At 41.6% G+C, this 26,869-nt stretch overlaps 1 protein-coding gene across 1 annotated transcript in view; it reads left to right on the top strand.

Moving 5' to 3' along the window:
* nlgn1 (neuroligin 1) overlaps positions 1 to 26,869 on the top strand; it is a 359,580-nt gene that overhangs the window by 41,384 nt on the left and 291,327 nt on the right. The gene's annotated exons all lie outside the window — the stretch shown is intronic.

Consider the following 26,869-nt stretch of genomic DNA (forward strand, 5'->3'; position numbering starts at 1 on the left):
GTGTGTGTGTGTGTGTGTGTGTGTGTGTGTGTGTGTGTGTGTGTGTGTGTGTGTGTGTGTGTGTGTGTGTGTGTGTGTGCATGCCAACTCCTGTGTGCGTTGCGCGTCAAGGGGCTCCATGTTATTCTTTAGTCTTCTATTCATTTACAGTCAAAAGAATATCCAAGGAATGTGCCAGGAAACCGGGCAAGAAAATATGTAGACAAGGAGGTATGTATGATCTGAACGCAACTTGTACAATGCCACAGAAAGAAGAATCTAGGAGGGAAACGAAGAAGAAGAACTATGTGGTACAGCAGTCATGAGATCAAGGTCTACGGATTACTCAAGGTCTCGATTCAGGGTATCTGCAGGTTCTCAGAATGCTACATTTAAGAGATGGGAGCTTTTGAAACTCTACCTGAAAGTAAATTTAGGCCAACTTAAACATCTGAACTAAGCTTTCAGAACCTGTCTGAACATTCCTAGTGCATTTCAGAAAGTGGGCAGAACAGAAAATACCCTTTCAGATTCGTAAGACTTTTGTCAGAACCATGAAGTATCCTGCAGATATTATCAATAACGTATTTTTTATTCCAACCCTGAATCAGCCTTTTCATTTGTAGACCTTGTGATGGCGGGTTAATGGCGAGGTAGTGTTGCACCATGGTCAATAGATGTGTGTGCTCCCATTGGTCAGAACGATTGAGCACTCTTTTATTGGCCGCCAGAACAGGGGCCAGAAGGTGCGTAGTAATGATGGTTGAGGAGATAGCAGCATATTAGATCAAACTTGCAGTCACAAACACACACACATACACACACGGTGATGTAGTTGTATGCAGTGTTAAACAAGATGAGCTCAGGCTGACTTTAATCTCCATTAAAAGAAAGCAGAGTTGTGTTCAGGTTGGCTCGGGCTACTGTATCAAGCACTGTTTCATCAAGATAATGCCCTCTTCTTCCCTTCTGTCTTTCCCCTCCCTTCCTCCCCCCCCCCTCCCTCCCTGGATTGTTGTGCGGTATATTTGCGTGAGTGTGCAAGTGTGTGTGTGTGTGTGAGAGAGAGACAGTTGCTGACAGTGTCCTTGATAAGGTCTTTGGTGTTAATGTCATTTTCTTGGCAGCAGCCTGCATTATCACTTAGTGTACACCCCTCGTCGTCTTACTACACAGTGACTCGTACACTCTAACCTCCCTTGTATTCTTCTCCTTTCCTCAAACGTGTTGCGCACACAGATAAACAGAGGGACACTGCATTTAAACTGAGAGATTACAGGAGCTTACATATTAGTTACACAGCATGGAGAATCATCATTATAACAACCAAGACCCAGACAATCTGTTGTGCGTTTTTTTTTTCATTTTTGCAAAAGGGAGATTAGGTTCAGGAAACAATGCATCTTGTACAAAAAAAGCAAAAGCAAAATGGCGGCCTTGTTACAGTAGCAGCTGCTCTTCTCGTACACCCAATGGCTTTGCACTGAGAGAAAATTACCACTCAACTTTATTAACAGTCCCTCACTGTTTGCACTTCATTAGGCAAAGTTGCTCTGCTTTTCTATACAGTGCTCCATACTGGAGGTAATTAAAGTGTACATAAATTAACAAACATTAATGCATGTAGGGCATATTTTATATTTATACAGTACAGCATGAATAATAATTGCTCAATGTAACTGATATGTAAGTGTGAAATGTGGCTTAAAATAAATGCTCTGTTAGAAGACAGGGTTTGAAATTCATTCTGCATATTAATAGTTTAGAGCCCCTATCCACATATGGCCTTTTTCTGGCAGAAAGGCCATCAGAAAACGCTCCCAGCGCTCTTTTATTGTTTCTATGACAGCAATTATTATTATTATTATTATTACGGCGGTGCCGTTGTAATAATAATAATAATAATACATTATATTTATATAGCGCCTTTCAAGGGACCCAAGGTCGCTGTACATGGTGGACAAACAAAACAAACAGACAATCAAAGGGCAAACAAAAAATAAAGGAAGCCGGGGGACCAAGAAAGGGCTAGGGCCCGAAGGCCAGGGTGAACAGGTGTGTTTTTAATGATGATTTGAAGATGTCCAGGGAGGCAGCATTACGGATCTCGGCAGGAAGTATTCCAGATGGTGGGGGCCGCAACACTGAAAGCCCTGTCACCAACAGTTCGGAGGCGAGAGTGGGGGATGGAGAGCAGGCCCGTGTCTGAGGACCGCAGACTCCGAGAAGGGGTGTAGGGATGGAGGAGGTCCGATAAGTACTGGGGGGCGAGGGTATGGAGGGACTTGCACGTGAGGAGGAGTGTTTTGTACTGAATCCGGGAATTGACCGGCAGCCAGTGTAGGTGGATGAGGGTGGGGGTGATATGTTGCCATGGCTTGGTGCGGCTGAGAAGCCTGGCGGCAGAGTTCTGGACGTATTGGAGCCTGTCCAGGGTTTGGCTGGGAACCCCGGACAGGACTCCATTGCAGTAGTCCAGACGGGATGTGATGAAGGCGTGTACAAGTGTTTCTGCCACAGAGTCAGAGAGTGAGGGGTGGAGTCTGGCAATGTTTTTGAGATGGTAGAAGGCGGATTTGGTAACAGATTTGATGTGCGCCTGGAAAGAGAGGGTGGTGTCCAGGATGACTCCCAGGTTGCGGACTTCAGTGGACGGGGAGATGGAGCAGCCGTCAATGGAGAGAAGTAGGTCTCCGACCTTCTGGAGCTGCGCCTTGGGAGCCACAATCATGAACTCTGTTTTATTGCTGTTGATTTTGAGCAGGTTTGATGACATCCAGTTTGTTATGTCCTGGAGGCAGTTGACAAGGGATTGAGGGGGGAGCTGAGTGGACGCTTTGGTGCAGAGATAGAGCTGTGTGTAATCAGCATAAGAGTGAAAGCTGAGACCATGTTGGCGGATGATTTGACCAAGTGGGAGCATGTAGATGGTGAATAGGAGGGGTCCAAGCACAGAGCCTTGAGGTACACCTTGGTTGACTGGGGCCGGAGGGGAGCTGCAGTCACTGATGGTGACAAAGTGTTTCCTGTTAGAGAGGTAGGGCTCGAACCAGGCAAGAGCTGTGTCACTGAGGCCAAGGTAGTCAGACAGGCGGCTGAGGAGGATGGTATGGGATATGGTATCGAAGGCTGCAGAGAGGTCCAGGAGGATGAGAATGCTGATGAGGCCAGAATCAGATGCGATGAGGAGGTCGTTTGTGATTTTAATGAGGGAAGTCTCTGTGCTGTGGTGGGGTCTGAAGCCAGACTGAAGGGGTTCATAGAGCTCATGGTATGACATGTGGTGTTGCAGTTGTGCGGCAACTGCTCTTTCCAAGATTTTACTGAGGAATGGAAGGTTTGAGATCGGCCGGTGGTTGTTTAGGTCCTCCGGGTCCAAGCCAGGCTTCTTCAGGATAGGAGAGACTGAGGCAGTTTTGAGGCAGGGTGAGACTGTGCCAGAAGACAGGGACAAGTTCACTATGTCAACTATGATGGGGCAGATGGTGGGTAGGGCTGCTTTGACCAAGGCTGTGGGCATGGGGTCGAGAGAGCAGGTTGATGTATTGGCCTTTGTGACCAGCTTGGTTATTAGGAGGGCATCCACTGGGGAGAAGGTGGAGAGGCTGCACCTAGATCGGCAAATAGTACCTTGCAGCTGGGGTGAGGTTGGAATAGGGGGGGGGGGGGGGGGGGGATGCAGGCACCACAGAAGCTGCTGGTGGATGGAATCGACTTTGGGAACTTCGAGCAGAGGTCGAGAGCACCTGGAGGATGGGGGGGCGGAGAAGCCGGTTTATGGTGGAGAACAGCATTCTCGGTTGGCATTGTTGGTTGCCAATGAGGGTGGAGTAGTACAAAGACCTAGCCCGGGAGAGGGCTTCTTTGTAGGACTTTACATGGTCCTGATAGGCTTCACGGTGGACGGTGAGGCCAGTTCTTTTTTTTAGTCTCTCTAGCCGACGACCAGAAGCCTTCAGGGTGCGGAGTTCAGTGGTGAACCAAGGGGCCGAACGGGTAAAGGAGACAGTCCGGGTTTTGAGTAGGGGTGCAATAACTAATCGACTTAATCGATTAAAATCGATGACCAAATTAGTTGCCAACTAATTCAGTCGTCGATTCGTTGGTGACGTCATCACGTTAAGCTCCAACGTTATCGGTCTTTTTATCGGTACTGGAGACATTTAAAAAATATATGTCATATGTATTATTGCTACATAAACATTATATCGCTGTCTTAGGGTCGCCAACTCGTCTCTAACATGCAAAAATGCGTCTATGATGTATTTTCGATCTCTCCAATCCAGACGAGAGATCTCTCTCCCCCGTCTGTGTGCTACATGCATGCAACACACACACGGCGGGGATGGCGGAGACTTAGCGCTCCAAGGTGTGGTTAAATGTCTTGAGGTGGACAATGCTCGTTGCCAATAGTGCAATAAGAGTTTAGCATGTAAGGGCGGTAACACGAGCAATTTGTCTAAACATTTAGCAAAAGTGCACCACATTCAGACGGAGAAATGCACCGGGTTCGACTGTCTCTACGCTACGGAGTTAACAAAATGATACAAACATGGGTTAATGATTAGAGGTAACCGAGTTATTTATTTTGTTAAAGTTTCAGCTATTCTGTTTACAGTTCTGTCATCACATTATTTAATACGATTTGTTTAAAACATTGTTGTTTCTTTTGATGTGAAATATTATTTATTTAATTTAAATAAAAAGCAATGTTAATTTTGTTTGCAATTTGTTTAGTTAATTTAATAATATATGTATTTTTGAATCAAGTATTCATCTTTATTGTCTTCATTGTTAGTTTCCACATGCCTAAAACAACCTCAAGCTAAATCTAAAAGTTGATGGCTAACTAAGAGCGTTTGAGAAATTGTGCAAGGCAAAATAGTCCGAATAGTCGATTAATCGTTTCATTAATCGATAGATTAATCGATTATCAAATTAGTCGTTTGTTGCAGCCCTAGTTTTGAGGGGGGCTAGAGAGTCAAGGCTGAGGGATAGAGCTGTGTTGTAGCGAGCAACCAGGCCATCCACTGTGGTGGTAAGGGGAATGGAGGCTAGGTGGGATGCTATCGTGCTAGTCAGGGCTGGTGCACTCAGTGTTTTGGTGTTCCTGAATGTGATGGTGCGTTTTGCACGCTGCATGGGCAGGAGGACAGGAACAGAAAATAGTATGGCATGGTGGTCCGCAACAGCTAGGTCCAGGCACTGGAGATGGATGGAGGGGTGCCAATAGAGCACACGAGGTCCAGTGTGTGACCTTTGGTGTGGGTGGGACCTTGGATGTGCTGTGTGATGTTGAAGCAGTCGAGTAGTGAAAGAAATTCAGAGGCAAAGGTGCATGTACTGGAGTCGACATGGATGTTGAAGTCACCAAGCAGTAATGTGGATGGAGATCTGGAGCAGACAGAGCAGCTCAGCGAACTCAGACATGAAGATGGCGGAGGCTTTGGGGGGGCGGTATATGAGGACAACCTGTAGCTGTGATGAGCCGGCCAATGAAAAGGCAATACACTCAAATGAGGTTGTATTTACAACAGGAAGTTGTTTTATCAGGATTTCCGCTCTGTGGATAACAGCCAGCCCACCACCCCGACCCATGGAGCGGGGCTTCTGCAGGTAAACATAGCCAGGGGGTGTGGCTTGGTTGAGGGTGAAAAAGTCTTGTTGATTTTTGCCAAGTCTCCATTAGGCATACAAAGTCAGTTTTCCTGTCAGTGATGATGTCATGAATGAGTGGTGCTTTATTGTTGAGGGAACGGGTATTAAGCAGCATGAATGTGGGAGTGTTGCTACTGGATGCTGGCGGTGTGAGCAGAATGACACTGTCAACACAGACCAGGGCCTTCAGATTGCCAATGCACGTGTGTGGTTTGTTGTGATGATGTAGCGAGCCTGGGACGGTGCACGCGCAGGACCAGCTGGTGAGAGGCTCCGACCCGGCGAAAAAACAAACCTACGCCGGGAGCCTCTATGGATGTACCGGGGTCTGCTACGTAACAGCCCAAGCTTTTTGATGACTGCCAAGCATAGAGGTAGCATGATACAACTATTGAGATTAACAAGTTGTGCGGTGGAATACTTCAGCATCGTAAAGCCAGTGGTATGCTAGCACGATGCTACGTTAGCTGATTGCCAGCTGGGAGAAGATGGTCCCAACCAAGAGGCTGACCACTCCGGGATAGTTAGAATGTTGTCCTGGAACAAAACTCTCAGCATGGACAGCACTGGAGGGAGACGGATAATCCAGATATGGTCTGTGGAGGGTAGCAGAGGCCCCAGCCGAAGAGATGCAGCGGAGCTAGCCAGCGAGGGCTAACCGCACCGGTGGGCAGCCGTGGGTTGCTCGAGCACTCAGTAGTGATGATGGCACAGGGTAGAGTCGGCGATGGGTGATCCAGAGTCAGCGATGGGTGATCCAGAGCCGGCACGCAGGGGAGGCAGGACAGAGCAATCCGTCGGGAATCAACAGGAAAGAAGAGACCACCTAGCCTGGAGCCGGTGTAGCTGCTACAGCTAGCTGCTACAAGCTAGATACAATAGCTGATGTAGCAGTTGCTGCATACAGGTAAAAGACCAGAGGAATTGGGTGTAAAGACGTGTTCACATAGAACGTGAAGATATGTGATACACGGGTATGAGTATGAGGCCGACAATAGAGCCGGCAAAGAACGACAAACAAACAAACAAAACAAAAACACTACTAAGTACAGCCGGAGAAGCGGCGAACAGTCTACGCCAGCGTCCTCTCTGCTGAAAAATAGGCCTGAGACAATCAAGCCAGACTTGAGTCGAGATGTATTAAGAAAGTATTGTTTAACTAACTAGCATGGATTTGAAATAAAAGTCACACACATTTACCGGCAGCAACAACCAGTGTCCATCCAGACGATCCAATCCCAAAAAACTGCCTAATGGATCTTTGTTATGATCATTTCCGTTGGATCGTGACAGCAAAAAGAAAGCTTTTCATCCAATTCTTACAGTGACGTCAGCGGAGCTCAGAAGAAAGACGCTTGGCTTTTTCTGGTGGCAGTCGATTCCGACGGCATGTGCTCTGTTCTCATTGGAATCAATTGAAAAAAGTTGCTAGCGATGAGAAAAACATGATTTGTGGACATGGGCCCTTAGAACAACTAGGGTTAGGGTTAACTCCTTCAAGTAATATTAAGGACTGTTTTAAGTATACATTCTTTATCTTTTGTATCTTAGTTTCTGTCTCATCACACAAAAGCAAAAACAAATATAAAATCACGATAAAAAAAACAATTGCACACAAGCATGTTATTTTAGAAATTGAGGCAGTGCCGTCCATCTAATGGAGGAAAGAAAATCTGGAGACATTTTGAAATAAAAGCTTTTTTAGCACATCCAATCTTTAAAATACTAAACCCTGGTAGGTTGCTTGAGTCTAGATTGTCTTCTGAGACATATTTGTCTAATGGCTGTGCAAACAGAATTGGTCATTAGGAACAAAACATTACCTGAAAGAGTGTCCTCAGAAGATGGTATTCAAATTTGCTGCTTCTTTGTAGGCTGTTACCTAATGGACAGGCATTGTTAAGATGTTACGCCAGGAACACAACAGCTTACACTCCAGAACAAGATTTAGCTTCACAGTATCACCAAGGAGATGGATAAATGACATTTTCTCAGCTAACCTCCAATTTCAGATGTTCCATTTTCATGACATCCATTTAAAATAATAGGATAGTATATTTTAAGTTCACTCTTTCCTAGGTAATCAGTGCAACCTAAGAATTACAAGCAAATTGGATTCCATCTCATGATTGCATGTTGATTTTACTGGAAGCCCTATATGTAGTTAGAAATGAAGATTTGTTTTATCATGTCAAGCATTCATGCAGTTGATTTGATGTTGTGTGCTGTTACAAAACCTATAATTACCTTTGCCTTTTTAATAAATGTAGCATCAATCTCTCACAAACGATGATCTTTTTTTAATTTAATGCCCCGAATGTGAATAACTATCATAACCAAAGTTTCGTTTTCATAATATGAATCTTCCCATATGTTAACCGACTCGTATTCAGAATGCACACATATTGTAGATAACAATATTTTCTTTAATTTGTATTGAGTAGAAATATGCAATTTAGGATTTTGTGAACTCATTTTACAGTGTTTTCTCTGGATAGGATATGACGTGTACCGAAATACTGTTGCTGGCAACAAACTCCCCCTTTTAATCTAAACGTTTTCAAATGCATATTTCTTTGTTGGCATTGTGTCACTATATGTGAATAGAATAAACTCCTAGTTGGTAAGATGGACAGAGGGTGTGTGTATTTGTTGATGAGACTTGTTCAGTGAGTGTGGACTGTAGCTGAAACAACACATGTCTAGCTATCAGTTGCTTGAACGGATGTGTATTCATATTCATCAGAGTTCTAGAACATCACATACAGTCTTGGGAGAATCTACAGTCAGCTTTACTTTCTTGACGTTTCCTTTACAGCGACAGCGCTACCATTTCTGATGATTCTTTAGTCCAGTCATTATCAGTCATACAGTAGCGCAAAGTGTGGTCAGTGGGGCTTGTTGTGAGTGGACAGATCATGGTGATTGACAGGGTAATTACTTGGCTAGACGTGTGCATCCACAGTGACGCCTTTGGGAACAGGGTTGGCTCAGAAGAAATACATTACATATTATTTATCTGGCACTTTTATCCGAAGCGACTTGCATACATTTCAATACCGTAGACATGCCTGGGAGCAATTTGGGGTTAAGTATCCTGCCCCAGTGGACCCAATGTAAGATTGGTAGATTAAAGATGCACACTACAATACAACAGTGACTGTGTAAAAAGGTTAGATCTGATATGACACAGCAGTTAAACTGATGTACTCTGTTTACATTTGCTTAGGCGGACGTATGCCTCCAATGTTCCCAAAGATCTTGAAGATCCGTTGATCATATCTTGAAAAGTCCCTTAACAATTATTTGGACAGTGCCATCAAGAACAGGCAACGGTCCACTTGCAACACGCGTTTAATGTCTTAATTGATTGGGAACTTGACCAGAAGAGCTTTCCAAGGATCAAAGAGACACAGGGTTAAAAGAGGCCACAGGAGGAGCAGTGAGAACAGGCAGAGTAATAGGAGTCAGAAGGACAAAAACAAAGTGAGGCCGGGACAAAGGCAAGGCAAGTTTATTTATAAAGCACCTTTCAACACAAGGCAATTCAAAGTGCTTTACAAAAATGAAAGACATTAAGAGCATTAAGAAACATATTATAAAATGATATCTAGAAACACTCATCTAAAAGCAATGATATAAAATGACATTTAAAAACACTATATATAATATATCAATTAAAAGCAGCGGCAAAAAGAAAAAGAGAGCCATCAGCAGCTGTGAAAGTGAGGCGGTGTGTAATTGCTGTGGGACTCATCTCTGTGTCTTCATAAGGACTATTGTAGCGTCCTGTGCCATGCTGGTTCAAAGAAGCCTTCTGTGGTTAAAAGTAGTGTTTTTGATGTGTCTGGAATGGAGCATGGTCATTAAGTTATCACATGCTGGGATAGTGGTCTCCATAATGAGATCCGAGGTAGCAGCGCCGCGGTTGGTCTTGACTCTCCCTCCAGCATGCATTCACAATTCATTTTAAAAATGGAAGTAAATGCAGTGTTACCTCGCCTCTCAAAGATGACAGCTAGCTGAACAAAAAACTTAAATATAACAAAGTGTGACTGACACAGAAACATGCTTGAAAGGAGAACAAAAAGCAAGATCATAGACAGAATAAAAATGACATGCTGATGAGGGAAATGCATTGCTTCTTGTCATGGCTACTGTGGGTTTTGATGTTTAATGTAAAGATGATATTGGAATAAGACAATTATGTAGTTTGTACTTTTGCAAGAGATGAAAAATTTGAGGAAACTATACAGCTTGTCATTCACTGCTTCTTAGCGATAAAGAAATGACTTTTAAACTTTAATAAATGCATTTCAGAACCTTGTAAATCCTTATAAATACAATTATTAAAGGTAGGGTAGGTAAGTTTGAGAAACCGGCTCGAGATACACTTTTTGTTATATTCCATGGAATGCTCTTAACAATTAATCTGTGGAAGCCGTAGTACTGTAAAAAGCACAACCAATCATTTTAGCCGGCCCGGCTAAAATTACTGGATGGCCTACCTGCCTGTCAGCCTTCCATCTGTGCACAGACTTATCTCGTGCCCTCATTGGTCATGTGCGCGTTCGTGTGTGTTGGAGGAAGGGCTCTATAAGGAAGTGGCAGATTTTCTCCGGTCGTGTATTTTCAAATTCTAGCGATCTCGAGCCGGTTTCTCAAACTTACATACCCTACCTTTAACTGTATTTTAGAATTGACACAGGACGTTAACTATAAAATATACATTCATATTAAATATTTGATAAGAAATACATATAAAATAAGAGCAAAAAAAACATCTTTCTCTACCTGCTCTTCCTTTACTCTAACTCGCTGTCTCCACCTACACCAACAGCTGACTGCAGGCATGTACATGCCTCAACCCTGCACGTTGTCAGATTGCATTATGGGTAACAGAGAAACACAAGCTGATGCAAATGTACATGCGAGAGGTTGAACCAAAGTTCAAACAAGTCAAATGATCACATTTGGGATCATTACGGCAAATGTATTAAGATTATTTATATATTAAGATGAAAATGTATATATAAGATATAAGAGTTTTTGTCTTTAACATTTGTTAGTTTTAAATGGGTTTAGCAGTTTCTTGTAAGGCTTTATTTAAGCATGATTTATCTCATATTTTATTGTCGTTTCACTGTCTTAGCCCCTCATAGTACTGTACATTACATTTTAGCAGCGAGTGACAGATCCACAAAAAATGCACTGCTTTCTGGAAACAAGCAGTAAGCTGTGATGATGCCTGAAGGATCTAAACCCCAGGTAGAAACACATGTTTCTATAAACATGTAAGATACATTAGACTAGCAAGATCTGAAGAAGCTGAGGTATGGCCGATCGACTTGGAATATATGTAGAACAGTTAAACATTGATATCCTAAGAATCTGATAATATTTTTATATCATGTTCTTAGCCTAGTAAAACATAACATTAACTATTTATTATACGATTGACAAAATGTATGAATCCAATTCAAATAATTGAAAACCATATTTGTACCTATACCTGCATCTACAATACAATGTTCTGTAGCCAACTAGGTGATAATAGATTATATTCTGACTAAAACATATGTGAATTACATTTTTAATAATAAGTAATTCAAGCTCAACATTTTAAAATAGGCTATTGATTTCCCATACATTTTTCTCCAAGATCTGTGGCTTTATAAAAAAACCATTAGACTCATAATTTAGACTCTGAATCTTAAGGTGGGGCGGACCTGTGACAGCTTCTACCAATCTTCTGTGAAGTATTGACACCTTTCCATTCGTTGTGTAGGAGTTGCATGTACTCCCACTGCCAGCTGCTAGCCGAGTACTGGTGCTGTGTCTCAAAATGCGTACTTCTGTGCATACATCTGCTGTAATGAATGCAATAGTGCGTCACATGTAAAGTATGGTAAAATGCACAATGAGTCCCTGGTTGGTGCACTTATCAAACATTGGAGTATGGAACACTGGACACTTCTCGCACACCATGATCGTAATCTTTGCTACTTAACGAAAATGTGCCGTCATAGCGTTTGCTGCGGTGATCAAAGCACTAGCCAAGAAAAAGTAATATGGGCTTGTTTTACTATTTATTTAACATACCACTATACTGTTGTTAGAACAGATACCAACATTAATGTAAAGAAGTCTATAATGATTTAGTACAGCAAACAATCGTTGCTAGCTAGCTAGCAAGCTAATATTTCCAGTGAGGGCACAGCTGCTGTTTGTGACATTACTACATAATCCACATTCACACATTGCATAAGTGTTTACAATGCATTACATGTCAGTGTACTAATGGAAGTATCCCAATTGAGACAATGCATGAGTTTCACAGCACGCTGCATGTGTGTTTTACGGAATGAATTACTCACCCTTCAACGCTTTCAGACTTTGTAAATCAAAGAAAAAAAAAAACACACATTCTCTTTATGGTGTCTCTGTGGTGTGTTGGAACTCCCTTTATGTTGACTTTATGTTGAATTACACATTTGGGCTTTTAAAACCCAAAGTAGGACATTTAACTGCAAACTAGGCCATTTCCCAGCGCGTGTACAAGCTGTTTAATATCTCAAATAGTCCCGGATATATTTCAACACATTGCATTATTCTGAAATGTCTGTATGCTGTCTCCACTCCAGAGGGGTTTAGAATAGAATCCCCATTGTTGATGTGAATTTCGTCAAGATGCAGGAAACTTCACAGTAGGTGAGTTTCTCAGTTTCCCTTCTGCATCGTCTCTTTCTTCTCCCTGTGTCTCTTTCTTTCCATCTGATCTACCTCAGCGGCGGTTGGCCTTTTCCCTATCGTCTATCTCTGTCTGTCTATCCATCCTGCCCTTTTCACCCTCCCACATCTCACTTTCCCTCTCTCTCTGTCCTTTTCCTCTGCTCCTGTCTTCTTCTCTCCTATTCCTCTGGCTTTGTCCCACTTTTGTAGTAGTTGAAGAAAGATCCTGCGGGAGTGGGCGCGCACACACATTGGCTCAAAAACACACACAAACAGAGTGGAGGAAATAGAAGGCAGGAATAGGCATGGCCCGTCTTGTGTTTGGCTCTCCCTCAAGTGTCTCTGTCACCTCCACTCACAACTTAACTTCTCCCTTTCTTCTTATGTTAGTGTGTGTCTGCCTGGATGTATCCATGGATTTGGCTATGTGTGTGTCAGAATAATATGAAGTTGTGTCCTCTCTGACAGGGTTTGGTGTCAAAGCTTGGCTGATGTTCTGGCTGTGAGGAAGGTGCTTGATTTTCAGCTCAGTCCCATTGGACCATGAGTTGATTCAGAACCAAAAGTAGAAACAGGAAGATAGAGGACAAGAGAGCCAAAGCTGGGTGAAAGATAGAATAATTTCAATCTTGGCCAAATCCTCTCTGTATTGAGCTATCATTTAGAAGTCTACAATGGACAATCTTCTTAACTGGTACAAATTAAGTAAATAATGAATACCAATGAGGTGAACTTATTCACTGATTAGTGGTCAAAGGTCATTTTGGCTTCTCACAACACATTGTTTTATTTTAAGATATTCTTTGGGTCAGAGGGTGGCTTTATTGAGAGATAATATTGAAAGGCTGGGGATGGAGGACAATGCCTGAAAATAGCTGGTCTTGCTGGTTCTGTGTTTGGTTTGCATCCTTCCCTCCGACTTGTCTTAAGGGGTATTTTTTGCTCTTTACAAATGTATATTGCTCTCTCAGTTTAACAATGACCCCGATGGGTTTCCATTGGATTTAGTTAAAAGCCTGGTGTGTCTCATACAGACGGGGGATTGAAGCTTCAAGATCTGCATCTGTATTTGATAAGTGAGGAGTAGGACCAGGATGCTGTTTTTATGCTCCAAATCCAATACATACTTGAATGTCCTGAATGTATTACCGCAGTGCTCTTTGAATAGCATGTCTGTTGCCTGGTCAGGGAAATGTCAAAAGACAGAGGAGAGTATGACCTTCACTGGTTGTTTTCCAACCTTTTGTTTTCCAAATAGTTAAACACACACTGCGTTCAACCGCCTAGGCTGCACACACACACACACACACACACACACACACACACACACACACACACACACACACACACACACACACACACACACACACACACACACACACACACACACACACACACACACACACACACACACACACACACACACACACACACACACACACACACACACACAGAAATAGAAATGCGTGTAACTCTGCTCAAGGTGACAGCATTGATAACTGATCATACATATTCATTACACTTGCATTACAATAAATAAATAAGCAGCTTATTTTTTTTCCCCTTTCCAGAATATTAAATGAAGGACATTTGAACCTTCGGCGCATTGCCAATACCTTCCACTGTTATTCCACAAATTACAGCTACGGCAACGGCATAAAAGAGGCAGGGATACAAATGCCACAACGTCGCCCCATTTCAAAGATTCATCACGGGAAAAAAAAATCAATCTTTTATTCTCCGCTCCTGCTTTTCTTCCGCTGCAGCCATGGCGGGGACGCATTTTGCCTCATGTATATTTCAGACGCAGCACATTGTGAACAGCGCGGTCGTGGTGAAAAGTAACAGCTTTCCCTATAGTTTCCATTTCACTTCCAGTCATTATTAATGGGGACCCTTTCCAAAACGGCCGTACAAATATGTAATGCATGAAATAATTTGCTTCAATGATGATGGAGACACATCTGTAAACTGACTGTAAACAATAATGTAAGCCTGTGCACACAAACAGCAGAAACAATGGGAAATGAGAGTTATTGAGTGAGTTTTAACATAGTTTCTCTTATATCATATCCTTGTTTTGACCATTATGACTATGAAATCTGACTCTGCAATGTTCTATAGTGGCATTAAAGGTGCACATTGAATTGAAAGAGGGAAAAGTAAGAAGAGAAAAGAAGTTATTAAAGATGATACAAGCCACTTGTATTCCTTTCAACCCATTGGTCATGTGCGCATTCGTGTGTGTTGGAGGAGGGGCTCTGTAAGGAAGTCTGAAGGAAGAGGCACATTTTTTCCGGTTGTGTACTTTCAAATTCTAGCGCACTCGAGCTGGTTTCTCCATTCTTACCTACCCTACCTTTAATACTGAATAAACACGGCTACCAATGTTCTGACCCTGACAAAAACCAAAGAGCTAACTGGTTAGACAGTCTGCATATTTCCTGAAGATTAACTCCAAGAAAGGTTTTAAGGCTTTCGCATGCTGCAACAAACCCTGCCGTGCAGTGGTGCAATCCAATGGTTACATTACACATAGAATTATTTTCTGTAAATATTTACTTTATGAGCGGCTTTTGCTCATGACATTGCACTGTTGTGATTGCATTAGACAAGCAGGAAAACATATCATGTGAGATTTAGATTTCCCTTTAAACCGTTTTTTATTAATTTATGGAATTGGAAAGCCATCCGCCCATGTTGGTGTGATATTCTGTGCTACATTGGATCCAGCAGCCAACAAGCCCTTTTCTAATGCAAAGGGCTATGAACTCTGCTACTAGGGGCCTGCCAAGTTCCTTTAATTATGCTGTGATGTTAAATTGGGTATGGAGCAATAGAGCAGGTTGCACGCTGTAAAGCTGGACTCATGCCCAGGTCTAATGTATCCACATATACATACACACTACCAATGCTACACAGTTCTTTACAGGCTTTGTTGGCACAGTGAGCTCACCTGAAACGAGTATTTTTACACTGCTGTGACAGACAACTGACATATGTTGCCAAGCTAACATTATTACACATTGGCAAATAGTAACGAGTGTATATTTGTGGCTTCACCATATCCCTGTTTGTCCAGTGCTATTGCATTCTGCTCAGAGGTTGACGACTACTGGACTGACAGTTGTGCATGTGTGTGCTCATACATATGTAGTAATTTCTTCTTCTTCTTTCTGTGCACGTTCACTCAGCAGTATATGTATGTGCATGGAAAAGTAAATGGACAAGGTGATGCTTGGCCAGATGGTGTGCATGTTGGATGCTCAACACAGGAGCCAAGATGTCACCTTGGCTTGGTAATGAGACAGGAAGTGGAGAGGTGGGAGCAGTGGGGTGGTTCTAGATATACAAAAGACCTAATGAGTTGTGAGTGTACTCAAATTGGCTATCGTTGCTAGAGTGCCTAAGTTAACACATTTTTGACAGGGGTTCTTTTGTTATTGTTGACTAAGGCCCCGTTTACACGGGAACGCAAACGAAACACAAACAAACCGAATTCGATATCAAAAAAGTCTTCCGTTCACACGGATACGGCTCAATAAACGTGTCCCTTCACAGGAGACCACTCGACCCGCTGGAGACGCTGTAGTACATATGCCGGGCCTGTAAGTGGCGCTGTACTTCCGCCACAAAATACACCAAAAGCAGCGAAGAAGACCCCCGAGCATGGTTGCCATGGTTGCCTGGTTGCCATTGTGTTTATTCTCCGCGGTGGATTTAGCAACATGTAGTTCATGTAGTTCTCCATATCCACTTGTTGCTGATGGTTGTGGGAGAGGAGCTGTAGATTTTGCACTAACATCTGTAGCATGGTCTGTAGCATGGTCAGTAGCAGTAGCAGTAGCTACTGACCATGCTACAGCAGTGAGCAGCAGAGGTGGGGAGAGGCGGGGCTATGGCTTCATCGTTATCAGGAAATGATCGTATAGGACGTACACACAGAGCCGTTTGGCCCCCCAGAGCAGTCCGTCCGCAGATCTAGCACCTTGGGACCCGTTATCGTTTTAGGGGTCCGTTTCCGCGGTTCCATTACGGCCTCGTGTGAACGAACGGGCTATACGAAAGAGAAAAGTAGCGGATACAACCCGTTTCGTTCCCGTGTAAACCTAACCCCTAAACATTTTTTTACTCGTGACCTTGTCTTTTTTTTCTCTCGCTACACTATAAATATGCAAATTAGGTGAACGTGGTAGGGATTTTTCTTGTTTTAGTTACTCCGAAAATGTTTTAATAGCTAAACACATTTAATTTTTTCTGATATTGAGATTGCTATATCCAATTTGGGAGGGAAAGAAAACAAATTCTGGACCATTAGTTACATTTGAATCTAAAAGTTTATTAAAATAATATTTTTTGGTGAGGATCTGTCCCAAAAAAACTAGCAATAACATGGATATTAGGCCTTTTGGAAAAAAATATGTAATTGCTGATATAATCTTTTGATAATGCTATTTCCAACTTCATGTCATGGATATAGCAGGATCATGTGTTCACCATTTATAAAAAAAAAAAGGATATATATATACTTTTTTACTTTTTTACTAACATAAGCTAACACATCCTTTGCCTTTAAAACTTATGTTGTGCTTCCTGCTATTTGGATATTTCATCTTTCGATATTGTGTTTCGGATGAAATTCCTATAATTTCTTCAGCCTTTGTAACAACATTTTCTGTGCATTTGTAAATTTGGTTGAATATAATTTTTGATTACATTTGACTGTTTAATAGTAAGCAGCAAAGACTTCTCTGTCAGAGGAGAGCATTAACAGGTCTACAATCAAAAGTGAACATTGACCATCTTCTGGTTAAGTGCTATGTCTAATACTGATGAGAGTAAAGCTGTCTCATACAGGATAAACCTTCAGTTTGAGAGAACATAAATGAGCCGCAATGCTGTCAAAATGTCCTTCATTAGTGTCATGCCTTATAAATAAGCTCTGAAAACAGATTAGTTTAGCTGGAAAAGGCTAAGCAGCATCCACTCTGGAACTGCACAGCTTGTCACATCTCATTTCTGATTATCTCTATGTCCTTTATTTTAAAGACTTTTGAGATATAATAATATTTCATTGTGGATTGTATGAATCTCCTCCATGTCCAAATTCAGTGTCCTTCATCCAGTCCTCTGTTTACTCACTCATGAGCAGATGAAAAGTCATTAGCTGTATCCCAAATTGCTACCTAGCGTCTCATCTGTAATATTTATGTGCTGCACTAACAAATACAGAAGAATGACAGAACAGCTTATTGTCACAATGAGAAGTAATGAGATATGTAATTTGCTGTTGCACGACAACATAAATCACTTAAGGCCCCGCAGTCATTTTCATTCCAAAGGTGCCCCCGCAATGGCCCAGCGTTGGCATTAATCAATGCCTCGGGTTCTGTCTCTCTGTGACTCTGTCTGTCTACTCTGTTTTCAAACTCTCCACACTTTTTAGGTCAGGTTTATGATTTTGTTTTATCACCCATGTGTCTGTCGAGTCCAGATGTCAAGTTTCTAATTACAAAAATAAAAAAACAGCTTTGTTTTCAGCTTGACTGTCTAGGATAAGTGAATTTATAGAATGACAGGTGTGTCATGTTATCTGAAGTCTTAACAGAATAGAATAGACAAAATAACAGGCTTTACCTGCGTCAAATACAAGAAGAGACATTTGCTACATAAAACAACTTCATTGTTGAAAAATAATTCAAGTGAGTCAAAGGAAACATAAACTGTTCATTGTAATCAGCTCCATGTATTAGCTACAAAAGGAAAACAGAAATCAGAGAAAACAAAGTAGTTCATGAACATATTATGCTAATTTTCTGGTTTTTACATTTGTATTTTCTTGACTCGACTGTGATGTGTTTCCATGCTTTAATGTTCAAAAAGCTCTTTTTGTTTTACTGCCTGTGCTGCAAATAATTGGTCAACCGCATAGAGATGTCCTGGCCCTTAGCCTATCACGTGAAGTGTGTTGGAGCGCTAGCCAATAGAAGTGCGAGTGTTACATAGTGATGTCACTATGTTACCGAAGTGAAAGGGATACAATTACATATTCTGGACCTGTAATAATATGCGAGTATTGCGTGATAATAAAACAACTTCCTTAACTAAATGAATTGAAGTCAAGCAAAAGACAGAATGCTTACAAAGACCACTGTAGTGCAGAGCTAACTTTATTGTTTGCATGAATTAATTATAATGTTGTTTCTTATCTTAAATACACAATGTGATTACTGCAACCATTATAATATGATAAAAGCTAAAAACTGTCTTATTAATAATGTAAAATTGATGCAATAAACATGCTGCTGTGGCTAGACGATAGCAGCCACATTACACAGCATATAGTAAACACAAGTTAAAGTGTACTGGCTGGTTATAGTGCTGGAGAGCGCTAGAATTCCCAAATGTGATTGGTTCAGCGTAGCCTATTGCACTTATATTGCATCAATGCACAACAGGAGACCACTGTAAATAGAAAATACAGTCACTGAGATAATGATTGTATAAATCAGCGGTTTTCAAAGTGTGAGGCGCGCTTCCCAGAGAGCTTCAGGAGAGGCGCAGCGTGAGAAAAAAATAACGAGAAAAAGATGAGTAAATTGTCACCTGCACACTTTTGGCTGTCTGTGGAGACCGAGTTCCCCCACCTCGCCAAAAAGGCTGTAAAAGTGCTCATTCCCTTTACCTTCACCCAGAGGCGGACTGGCCATCTGTGTGTTCTGGAGAATCACAGAACGGCCGGTCGTCAGCGGGCCGTTGACGGCCGGCTCGGTTCGCTGACGGCCGGCAGCGCCATTTATTTTTTATGTTTTTAAACGGCATCATTTAAGTTGCGCTGACAGGCGACAGAAGTCCGTTCAGCGGGCTGTTTCCACGCAGCGAGGCTCCCCCCCCCCCGTTGACACTTCACGAGCACCCCACCCCCCCGTTTGTTATGATTGCATGTGTGTTTTCTGAATGGAGATCGGATCGATCAGGCTAAACTAACCTCCGTCCACACTCACAACAATGTCCTAAATACATAAATAAAGCAGCGACTGTATTCGCCATGACACAGACAGTCTGTTTTGTTCATGTTTAACTTTTGTCCAGTTTCTGAACAGATATGAGGAGCTGTGAGCTCTGTGTGCTAACAGCCAACGGCTGATGTTTTGGTTTTCTAATTCAACGTCAGTGGCTGAGATCCTCACTGCTGAGTTTGACCCTTGAAGGCTATTTCTTCTGCTCTGAAATGGAATATATTTGTTACATATTAATAGAATTTTAGATTTTTTGATTTGATTTCGGATTTGTGAATGGGAGAAGTAGTAGATAGAAAACATACCAAACACTAATTATTCAAAGTAGAGTATTTTATTTTATATACCGTAATACTAAGGAGGCATAGGCCTATATGATGATATAATGTTTGACATTATTGATGTTAAAAAAGTGATTTGTTTTCCATGTCATTCGTGTGTTTTTCTTATCAGAAAGTGAAGTTATTTATTTGTAAGCTCCAAATCCAAATGTTTCCCTCAATGGCCTTTTTGCCCTGGCATGTGGCCTTTGTGCCCTAAAAAAAATGGTGACACCAAAGGCCAAATGGCCTTGCCCCTCAAATGACGAAATTCCAAGCCTGGTCATGAGCGTTCATAGTGACATGTTGGTTGCCTACAATTTATTTTGCTGCGTTCGATTGTACTGAGCTTGACCTTCTTGGGTTACTACAAGATGGGGACGGCCAAAATCCCAAACTAGAGGTTACAAAAACAAAAATCCACATTTTTGGGTGATGTCAGGCAGTCTACGGGATGAAGTTATAAAAAAAGAACATTTGCATGATGCCTACAAGTTGATTGTTATTGCGTTATAATGTCACTTGTCCTAAAGTAAGGATATATCTCTATCTGACAATCGTACAACAAGTTTTTTTTAAGCTACCATTGGTATACATTGTTATATACAGTACATGGCTGAGATATAGGAGTTAGGATTACTGTTTGTTTTGTGCATTCTGACAAATAGTGCTGCCTGAGAGTCTAAACCTACAACAGAAGTATCTTGTGAGAATCACCTGAGATGACCCCCACTAGATACCCCCCTCCAGGTCAGTCAATTTGAGTCACAGGGTCCTCTATTGTAACTGTTGGTCCTCTATATGTTATAATACACTCTAAATGTGCTTCCTCTCCCTTGCCTTTATCTATTTCTCCAGATAAATTGATTAGGACGTCGACATCATTAAGCACCTTGACTCATGAGCTGCTGGGCTTTAATGTTTAATTTCACACCAAACGAGGGGAGGAGGACAGGGAGGAGGAGGAGGAGGAGAGGGGGAGAGGGTAGAGGATCACAGGGGTGGATATGTTATGTGTGTGTGTGTGTGTGTGTGGGTAGTCATCACAAAATAGACCATAAATCCTTCATGGCCTGTTCTCTCCGATAGCAGCACCAGTCAGATGTGTGTGTGTGTGTCAGTGTGTGTGGCTGTGTGGGGTTGCATTTGTGTGCATATGCTCATTATTGTAAATCCAGTAATTAGCCACACCGGTGCATTGAGTCAGGGGCTCTAATTGGACCCTTACAGCTACTGCCACTCAAAAGTCTCGTTGTTCAGCATGTAAAGATGCTGAAACATACACAACACACACACACACAATGAGACACAACCATTTTGCTTGGACTGCTGTATCGGACATCAGAACTAAATGTGTGTGTGTGTGTGTGTGTGTGTGTTTGTCAGCACATTCATAGCAATAGACACCTCAGCAGCTTCACACACCCAGCTGTCAATAACTCATCACTCCTTTCATTAAGCGTATTGGAAGCCAGTCAAACCGGCGGTTTGTGTGTGTGTGTGTGTCTGTGTTTTGCCCACGCACGATAGAAGGAGTCTCCTCATGCAGTTTGTGCATGTTAATGCTGACAGGTAAAATAAAAAGGTGATGGAATCATGTGTGTGGTTGCAGAGGGGAGATAGACGTAGGTGGAAATATTGTATTAGGAGTATTAAATATGCTAACTCCACTGAGAGAAGGCGGGGGAGGAAACTGAACATTAGCTAACAACCATTAGAAGAGATGAACTGTGAGGTAGTGGCAAATAAATGAATATGCTCTAGTGGGTATTTGTCTGAATAATGCCACTTTTTGTGTAAAATTATCACATTTAATAGAGGGCTCTATTTCTGTGGCCGCTCTATGGTCATCGCATGCAATGCCCTGATAGTATTTTCCTAAACATTTGCTACAGTGCATTTGGAGGTGTAATTAAATGAGGCATCAAAAATAAAATACATTTGGTATGCTTTTTATTAGGAGTTAAAAATAACAGAAATGCCAAAAAGTATTATACAGAAATGCCGATTAGAATAAAAGTCAAAACGACACCATAAACAAAAAATAATGATGATACATTTAAACATAAGAGCTGTTATAAAGGAGCTCTATGATGCTAATTTTCAGGTTCATATTTGTATTTTGTGCCTCTACTGTGACATGTCTCCATGCTTTAATGTTCAAAAAGCTCTTTATTTTTTCTCTTACTGCCTGTGCTGCAGCACCTATTTTCACCCTTTCACAACCAGAGCCCAGTCTGCTCTGATTGGTTAGCTGGCCGGCTCTGTTGTGATCGGGCAACCGCTTAGAGATGTCCCGGACCAAAGACTATCACGTACATTGTCTAAGAGTGCTAGTTAATGGAAGCGTGTGTGTTACATAGTAACGTCATCATTTTACGGAAGTCTTTGCAGACCATTTACATGCACAAAACCTATATAACACACTTCAGGAAGGGTAAAACCCCCAAAATCATAATAGAAAATCTCTAAAAAAACTAAATACAACATAATCCACCATAATCTACCCCCACTAGAAACCTGTTCTAGCAAAGCTGACTTTATGTTTAAAAGTTGCTTTTGTCTGACTTTTTGGTTAATATGCGGGGGTGGCAGATTGTTCAATAAGGCGATCGCAGTCTTGAAAAAATAGCTTCTTTTACTTTTAACACAAAGAATACTGTCTGACATAATGCTTGTTCTTGTGTTTGCAATAGTGTTGGCTTCCATCCATGTCCATTTAACAGTTCATATATTCTTGGGATTTTTTTGTGAATTATATCAAACATATGGTTAAGTTTCAGTTTTTTAACACAAATTTCGGTTCATAATCCTACCTGCTTAATTTCTTCTGGTCCAATATGTCCCCTGTGTGGAGCATTAGGCAGGTGTCTACTAATATTATTCTGCACTAACCTGAGCTGCATTTGGTTTTCAAACTTCTAGGAAAATACACTTTACCATGTGGCAAAGACATTATCAAAGTGGTGCTGGATTAATGAGGACATTCTGGTTTTGAATGTTACCATAAACGTCTCAGAACCGCGACTGCTTCTGGAGCAAAGTAACCCTGTTTAGTTGCTGATTAATTGGAATGATTATGCTTAAAATTATTTAATTATGATTAAAAATGTAAACAAGTAAACAATGATAATCAAACAATCTCCAATTACAAAATGAAAATGAAAACATACATATCATGTTTAAATAGGACATATAAAACAAATGTTCAGGTTCATATTTGTATTTTTTCCCTCTGCTGTGACATGTCTCCATGCTTAAAAGTTCAAAAAGCTCTTTATTTTTGTCATAGTGCCTGTGCTGTCTGAAACCAGAACCCAGTCTGCTCTGATTGGTTAGCTGGCCGGCTCTGTTGTGATTGGTCAACCGCTTAGAGATCTCCCACATACGTGTTGGAGCACTAGCCAATAGAAGCTTGAGTGTTACCCAGTGATAACAATATGTTACTGAAAAAAACGAAGGAGTCCAATGGAGGCGTTTCAGGGAACACAGGGATTTTAGCCTTTGCAGACCATTTACATGCACAACAACCTATAACACACTAAAGGAAAGGGACAACCCCAAAAAGCATAGCAGGGCCCCTTTAACAGGAGAAAACCTAGTAATACTTCTCGTCAGGGCTTCACAGTTTCAGTGGTGCTAACTAGACCAATGCGGTGAGAGTGTTCACTCGACTTTGCAATCTATTGTCCACCTAGTGCACTTAGTGCAAATGTTCATAAATGAACACAGAAGGTGCACTGTACACAGCGTGTGCGACCTTAATCCACTTCTATTGTGCCTACACCATTAAAGGCTGTGCAGCTCTGCAAAGAATATTGGCATTAGATATATAAAGGCATGGGCATGAATCCATTCTGTTTGTTTGCAACAAAGCCTTTGTTGTGTTGCTTTGGTAATCTTATTTTCCCCATGGTTTAATCCCTTTCTCCCTGACAAGGCCTGTTGCAGTCCGCACGTGCAATGTCCCCAAGGGCACACACTCAGCCGATCTGGTCATTGTACAATGTCTTAAATTCACAGTCCTATTCAAACTGATACTTTCTCCGAGCCTCAAGGTTTTTCTCCAACACTAGCGATATGTTGATGCCACAAGGGAAATACTGCAGACAGACGGGCGCTGCAGCTGCTGTCAGCAACTCAGGGACTGTCATCTAGGTAGAGACAAAAGAGTCTGGATGGTTTTCATTAACAGTTTAAGGTTAAGAGAGGGAGGATTACAGTGAGAAAAAGGCTTGAGGAAATGAAGGACTTAATGAATGGTCTCAAATGTGAACCGCCTGTAATTAACCTTATTATACATAATGTATCTGCTCACTGTTTTCAGCTAGAGAATACAAAGTGGTATGAGGCATTTGTCCTGCATGTTAAAAAGATTGGATGTTTGTCAAATCCCATGTCTCTTATGAACGTTTCCGTTTGTAAAAAATGGTGCCGATTACCAGTGAGATTTCCATACCAGACAAATGAGAAATATTCCAGTGAAATATTGTCAGTGTTTATTATTGAGCTTGACAGCAAGTGATACAGTACGCTTTACGAAAAGTGACTACATCAGAGCAGTTAGATTTATAATGAAATGAATTTATTGAGAAATTCAAGCCTGCATAACCTTGCTGCACTGACAGAGATGTGTTGCTATTTTCACCAGAGCGCACCTATTACTTGTGCAGTTGTGGCTCATTTCAAAAGGTTATGTACAGTAACCACTCATTTAAATCTCACCAGCCAGAATCTGACCTTTTTTCTGTTGTATAAATAAGCTTTTTACATTTATCACCAGAACAGTAACTTACTTTGTGAAATCTTAAGTTTTTGCCGAGATGTGTGTTTTGTCTCCATGCAGCCATATTGACAGTGAATTTTAGCATGCAAAATGGCGGCATATGTACTGAGCCCAATGTTAAGTGCAAATATTACTTTATCTCTGGAAGAAAAGTCCAGAAGCGTCATTCTGGTGCGCTTGGGCGGCACTATGAGCGCTTTCTTCACAGTCATGGTGTCACATTGTTCGTTTGTGGCCTCAATGAGAGTGTCTGGTGCTGACCTGTCTATTCAGACTATTCTCAATACACTTTGAATTGTAGTTACGGCAAATTATTTCTACTGGACAATATGACAAGAGGGATATTCATTTGCTTGTCTTTCAAAGATGTTTCCTGTCAAAGTCCGGTAGATACCGGCTAACGGAACTGTCTCAGAGACAACTTTTTTTTCTGTTCCGACTAAAGAGCTTGATAGACAAGCTAGCTAACATGCTACAATTTTAAAGCTGTTCGCAAGCAGAAATATACATGCAGCAGTGAAATATATCTGTATCTGCTCATTCTTCCATGTAGATTGCTGATACCTTTATCTCATTACTGTATGGAGGACCTTAAGAGTTGTTGAAAGGCATACTTTTATACAAACCCTGCTATTATAACATAACACAAAAGGACAATTTCCTCAAAGAACACCACTTATAAAGCGCCAACTGAAGTAAGCAAGCAAACACAAACAAAACACAGTTCACAGATGGGAGTAGGAATACAGAGACAGTTTGAATTGTAATGAAGCTCTATAGGGGAAGCGTGCAGATTTATTCTCCATGTGTCTTTCATGTTTGTGTGTGTGCTCTCAGCGCCTCTCCGATGTGCCGCCTCCTTCTAGTTTTCCCCAATGTGCTCCCAGATTAGGTGCTTCCACTCGTTAATGTACCACATCAATAATTCTATAAGGGGGAAATGCGGGGAGCAAAGGGAGTGGGAGAAGTTGAAGGAGATACGGAAGATACAATTCACTACATCTGACACCATTTACCACAGACACTGTTCTTCCTCCACCCATTTTAAATGTTATCAGCCAATTAATTGGGCGTTTTTGGTGGATATCGCTACCATTTACCTTAGTGTACATGTTATTGCCCTAGACCTCCAACCCTTATGGAGTTTCTTCTTCCTCTAAGGTCCAAATTCAGAAAAACCTGGAGAACATCCATGGTTTACCTGTCTGGCACTAGGCTGTTGAAGGCATCTTGAAACCCTCCATCTCCTTATAATCTCCAATATGTTTGACAGAAGGTGTGTGACACCATCTGATGCCCATGATGGAGACAGGTGGAAAAAGACTCAAAATATGAGATAATGAGGGACAGGGAGTAGAAGAAAAGAGACCGACAGGAGATGTGAGAGGAAATGTAACCCCCCCCCCAGCACAGTGGGGCTCTCCGTCATGTCTTCCTGTCGCATGGGAAATGGTAGGAAATACGAGTTCTGTCTGTCTCCTCCAAACAAGAAATAGGCCACATCCTGTTCGACTCAGCCACCGCATGGCAGTCCTTGACAGTAGAACAAGATACATACCATAGGGCTAAAAACGGGACTTCAAAGAGATATAACAGCGTGTAGGGTGAGGAAAATCGGTAAATGTTAGCAAATACGGGTTGTGGATATGATTCTGTTTGTTTAGTCCATCAATGGTTTTCAGAGTTGGGATATCTTGTATGGAGTTTTGATTTTAAGTTAAAGACTTCCCAAACATTTTTAGCAGGGGGGTTATCTGATTTTAAGAACCAAGAAGGATACAGTTTGCGTTAGCTCTGTGATAGTGCAGTTTCCAAAGATAATCATAGTCAATCATATTTTTATAGGGTATGATGTAGATCAGTTTTATTTTTCTTAATAGGATGATTTAAACATTACAAAAAGTAAGATGATTGCTAAGAATTTTGCATACAAAGTTACTAGGTATCAGTTTACTGTCACAGGGGTGAGGAAAGCAAATGCAGTATAAAAAGGATGGGAGGCACGTTTTAAAAGTATGAACAAAAAGTGTGTTTCATTACATTAAAGTTGGTTCTAAAAGACACAAAAACGTAAAGAGCAGGCCAGGTCAAACCAAGAGGAAAGTATCATAAGAAAGACGAGGGATAAACCATGACACGACAAAATCCACAGGTAGCAAATAGGAAACAAGGAAAGGAACCTTGACAAGAAGAACCAGATCAGGGGGAATGTTCATGGGTACAATGACGAGGGACTGACAAAGACCACTTAGACGACAGACAGGCATGTATAGAGACAGGACTAATTACATTAACAAGACACGTCTAAGGGCAGCAAGGAGATCACACACAGATGGAAAGAATCAGGGCAATTAAAAAGGCGGGAAAAAACACAA

Source organism: Trematomus bernacchii, unplaced genomic scaffold (assembly GCF_902827165.1).
Source record: "Trematomus bernacchii unplaced genomic scaffold, fTreBer1.1, whole genome shotgun sequence".
Classification (NCBI taxonomy): domain Eukaryota; kingdom Metazoa; phylum Chordata; class Actinopteri; order Perciformes; family Nototheniidae; genus Trematomus; species Trematomus bernacchii.